The sequence below is a fragment of the Sinohyriopsis cumingii genome, chromosome 9 (genome assembly GCF_028554795.1).
Source record: "Sinohyriopsis cumingii isolate HCF-2022 chromosome 9, ASM2855479v2, whole genome shotgun sequence".
NCBI lineage: Eukaryota > Metazoa > Mollusca > Bivalvia > Unionida > Unionidae > Sinohyriopsis > Sinohyriopsis cumingii.
In genome coordinates this window covers 99,552,514-99,558,100 of record NC_142969.1, presented here as the reverse complement: position 1 = coordinate 99,558,100, position 5,587 = coordinate 99,552,514, and positions in this window count along the sequence as shown.

The following is a 5,587-nucleotide window of genomic DNA, read 5'->3' as shown; positions in this document are numbered from 1 at the left end:
GAGCTAGCGACGGAATTTTTTCCAGCTCAAGTACTGAGTGCACTCCAAGGAAAACGACATACAAGAAGAAAAAGAAGGGCCCAAGAGACGCAATAGGAGACAACGAAAACAGGTGGAGCGAAAGCAGACCCAGTTACCACGTGACTCCAGTGTTGCGACTCAACAAGAGACCAAACTACAACAGTCTACCTGTCCCACTACTACAACACAAAGGGCCGGGATTGAGAAAACGACTGTCCATACAAATACGGACAACGATCTGTTAGTAACACAACAACAATTGGCTGCAATACTAAATCAGGCTTCACAAGCTATTTCTACACACGTACTCAGCAAAATCCAGGCAATGCTGGGAGACGAACCCGAAGAAGTTGAAACTTCCACGCTGGCAGCTGACCTGGATGTATCATCATCTACTGGCGAAGAAACAGAGGAACCAACACCACCGGAACTGAGTGAAAAAAGGATGACTCTAAATACCGGAAAATGGGACTGGGAAAGGCAATGGATGATATCAAGAAAGCGGGCAACTTTGTCAGTGCAATCTAGTACATTAATTGGCGCTTTCTAGATACCAAGAAACCTCGACCGGCACAATGGCATTATGGAGTCAGAATTTTGAGCCAATTTTACTTCAAAGGTTACTCAGAATATTCCTTACACCAGCTGACCGAAGCGGCTCAATACATCGCCAAACTCCACGGTTACGCCTTTCCTGAGGAAACTAACAACGAAAGCAAAACAGCTCAGCTATGCAGGGAAGCAGAGGACAGAAGGGGCAAGTTTGCCTAAAACAAAAAAGCCCTTCTTAGGGCTACTAAAATTGCCTGTAAATATTTAATAGGGACCCATTTTGGCTTGGTGTCCCTCCTAGATTAACTAAATTTACAATCCGATTTGATTTGTTTTGGTACCGCCGTTTAAATTCTCACACCAAATTTTTACCATGCGTGACTTAAACTGTTATAAGTCGTTTAGACTTCACCGATTGGTACATTTTTTTAACAAATATGTACACTATGTACATGAAATTTAAAAACTTGCTCGAAATCATCATTTATTCATTTAATCATTTATTCAAAATTTACAACTTATGTTGATTTGACTCAATTGCAGAGGTGGCTAACACATTATTGGTATTTTTATTGTCCATTAGTACAACTGGACTTAATTTGAAATAAGTACGGGCTGCGTTTCAGGAAGTACACAACATCCATGGCTGGCTTGCCGAGTGCCTTTCCTCCTTCACCATGCTCGGACTTCGTACACGTGGCAAGATGTGGAACGATTTCCACTTGCCACACGACCAGGTGTCCTAATGTGACGTCATCGCAACCGACCAATCGGAGCGTGCGTCACATACTGCTTGGGTTGACACCTGGGGCAGTTCATTCCAACTTAACTAATATGAGTGCGTGCTTTCACTGTTCCCACTCATGTAAGAGCCTTACATTTAGGTTGTTAAGGACAAATAGTCCTAGAACCTAACGGCTAGAATCAAAAAGTACTCTGTGAGTACATAAAAACATTCCTTCCCCCAGGAGTAATCAAAAAGGTGCCTGTGGCATCATTAACCAGAGGTACATGCTCATGGCGAGCGAACACCACTATAATTAAACGCAACAACAAAGAGTTGGGTCTTAGGGGATGTTTTCCTTCACGTCCATGCTTTAAGTATATATACAGAAACACTCAGCAGTCTGGCTACTCATCGTTGATTGATCAACAGTGCAGAATGAGTAGAATGAGCAGCAGACTGACTAAGTTAATGGAACTTTAGGTGCACCTGGAGTATGCCGGGCGACTCCTGGACGAACTGGCAGCGGAGGCTATTGTTGAAGAAGCCAGGATAGAGCAGGAGGAGGAAGAGAGAAAAACGAAAGAAGAGGATGAAAAGAAGAGAGAGATCCGATCTCACCTGTTCATGAGACCAAGTTGTGAGGTGAAGCCTATGGTGAGTGAATTTCCACAGGCAATGGCCACAGCCAGTAGCTGCACCACAGCCAGAACGTGAACAACAACAACAACAACCAGTACAGGACCCACAGGAGGCAAGGAGGCCAGTTGTTCATCATCGAGTGTGGCATAGAAGACAAAGAAAACAGAGGGAACAAGAAGTGTTCACTATTCCACAAACGGAGGACTGGGATAGTGAAGCCACTCAATCCCCGTCTGCTCTTTCAACCAGTCGAGTGAATTGGAACAATGATTGGAGTAGACGTTATGCCTGTGGTGCCAGACCCGGAGGTGCCGCCATTAGACAGGTGCATCTGGAGTTCCAGAAAAACAGCCTTTTCAGGGCTAACCAAAAATCTAGAAAAGAAACACTATTCAATTTGCCAATGTGTGAATGTGGAGTAGTGTGATTATAAACACTTACTCCTTTCTTGATGTGACTCTCTCTCTCTCTCTCTGTGTGTGTGTGTGTGTGTGTGTGTGTGTGTGTAAGTGCTCACGCACGTTTGTGTGGATGGTGGATTATTGGGTTTTGTAAGCACTGAAGTACGTTTGTGTAGATAGTAGAGAGTATGGTTTATTAAACCTTCCGGTGTGTGGATAGTAGATTATGGCTATGTTTTTAGCTTCTCAGCGTGTGTGGATGGTATAGTTTGGGTTTGATGTGGCTTCTTCTCGTGTGTGGATAGTAGATTGTGGTTATGTTTTCATCTTCTCCCGTGTGTGGATAGTATAGTTTGGGTTTGATTTGACTTCTTCTCGTGTGTGGATAGTAGATTGTGATTATGTTTTTAGCTTCTCAGCGTGTGTGGCTGGTAGATTTTGGGGATTGATTTGGCTTCTTTTCGTGTGTGGATAGTAGATTGTGGTTATGTTTTTATCTTCTCCCGTGTATGGATGGTATAGTTTGGGTCTGATTTGGCTTCTTTTCGTGAGTGGATAGTAGATTGTGGTTATGATTTTAGCTTCTCAGCGTGTGTGGATAGTAAATTTTGGGTTTGATTTGGCATTTGCTCGTGTGTGGATAGTAGATTGTGGTTATGTTTTTTGAGTCTTCACCTTTGTGGGGATAGTAAATAATATGAGAAGAGAAAAAATAGGTGATCTTTTCCTTCACGTCCGTGCTTTAAATATTAAAAACTCAAAGCGTTCGTAGTTCGCGCCATTCTACGGAATAAGCAGAGAAGATGGCAGTGTCAGCTTTGTTTAATGATTTAAGAAATACTTACTTTTGGATGGTGGATGGGGAATATGCTGTTGAAAGAACTGAAAGAGAATGGATGTTAACAAACAGTCTTGCCTACGTCAACCAACTGAAATTAGCCAGGGAGATGATAGAGGGGATAATAGAGGAAGAAGTGAAGAGGTTGAGAGGATTAATTAATCCCTCCAATGTCAGAGTGGGGACAATAAAAGAGTCTCTGGATAAGGTAATAGAAGTCAGATGCTATTTGAAAGAGATAGAGCAATGGTCAGAGTGGCCCTTTGTCAAAAGGGGTGGTGAACAACTATAGAAAGCGGAAGAACAGATGAGAAAGGTGATAGATGTAGAAGTGAAGAAGATCAAGGACAGGTGGTTAAAGGAGAGGAAAGAAAGAGAAAATATAAAGAAAAAGGAAGAGTTTGAGAGACTGAACCATAACTGGATCAAAATCCAGAACAAGTTTAGAGCCATGGTTCACCCTGACAGGATGCCAGAGTCCCAAAAGAAGAAGAAGATAGGAATAGTGGGAAAGGTCAGGAGATGGCTGAAGAAGTGCAGGAAATAGAAGAAGAAGAAGCCAAAGGCCCTTTTCAGGGCCCCTCATTGGTCTCGAAAAGAAATGACTTTCTTGCCTCAAATTTTTTTCATGTGGTATCAGCGTTTGTCTCTTGTCTGTATTATCTCTACTGTAATGTATTTTTCCCATTGTCCATAGACAGACCCAATACCTTTTGTCCCTCTATAGTCCCACCCATGTTAAAATCCCATTGACCCTAGACAAGCCCGCCATGTTCATTTTCGCTTGACGCTATACAGTCCCATCCATGTTAAAATTCCCCATGTTAAATTCCCATAGACCCTATAGTGGATATACCCTTTTTTAACATTAAAGTCCCCTTGACCCTATGGTGGTCCGCTACACTACTAACACAGTATGGTTAACTACTTGAACATCACATACCAGCAAGCATATTTAAACGAGTTGGAAATATAAACTAAGCGAAATGAAGAACCGGCAAGAAGTGACTGAAACAATTAAATGTATTTACAGTTCATCTACGTCATTATTATGATTTAATTAACATTGCTACTAACCATCCATACAATTGTTTCAACTTCCGTTTCTAACTTTCATCATTCCGTTGCTTCGTGTGACTACATTTTGCCCACAATCATAGGTCCAGAGAGAGAGAGAGAGAATTTCGATGAAATTCTGCACCATGTTTAATGTATTTAGAAGATGGGGATTATTAACATTGTTATCGTTATTTTGTTACAAAGCAGATGACTAATCACTGGAAATTTCATCACAGATTTAGAAAATATGGAAGCGATATCCTGCTATTAAAATATAACCTAATGTTGAAACAATACTTATATATGCTTATTAATGCGCCATGGACTGATCACAATTTGATATACCAATAGTACTGGTATATCGTAATGCTTTTACCAACATATTAAAAGCCATAGATGGATGGATGGGGATCGATTGTCGCATCAATTTTACGGAATCGAGTTCAGTAAGATCAACTGTGACTGCCTTATTTAGATAATTGTTACAAATGGCAGTCCTGAGGAAATTATATATTTCCTATTGATTTATGTTTTATAAATTACACCGGCGTTTTAGTTAGCATCATTTATTGGTATATTCCGCGAAATTATTAAACAATCCCTTAATAAATACTTTTTTCAGACAAAGAGAATTACGTGAAGGTAACATACACCTGGCAGATTACTTGGGTCTATTCTGAGGTAACTATATATTACATGAATTTTTGTCAATTCCTTGCGTTTTAATTGCATTAACTAAAATTAAAGGATACCTTTGGCAAATTTTAAAACAAAATCAGGTATCATATAGTTCTTTGCACATAAAGCTAATCAGTGTCGGGTAATATATTGATATCTGGTAGATGAAGAATGAAGTTTACCTCAGTTATCTATGTATTACCAGTATTTGTTTGAAATATCAGCAAAAACTGGATAAATTCACATTATCTGCATATAATGATTAGGTTCTTGTAATCTTAAATTATGTATTGCTTAAAACCATTGAGAGCCATATTAAGTATTTGCGTCAAATAGTTCGAATTCTCAATGTTTTTAAAGATACATTCGCATTACCTACAATGTTTAATAGTATATGGATTCTGTTAATTGGGCCAAAGTAATAAAGAGATACTCTGCTGTAAAGTAATTTTATCTTAAATAATGACCTGCAATTTGTTAATTTCGCTTACACGTGCGAGAATGCAATTCCTCTTCTAGAAATTTCGACTGCCGTAAAGCTAACAAATGGACAGACGTGTGGACAGTCAATTAGCACATTGCTAAGAATCACAGTCCTGCTATCACCTTATAGGTCAAAACCATTTATCTTACATCACCAAACTTTTCTATTCATTATCTCATTACAGTGTG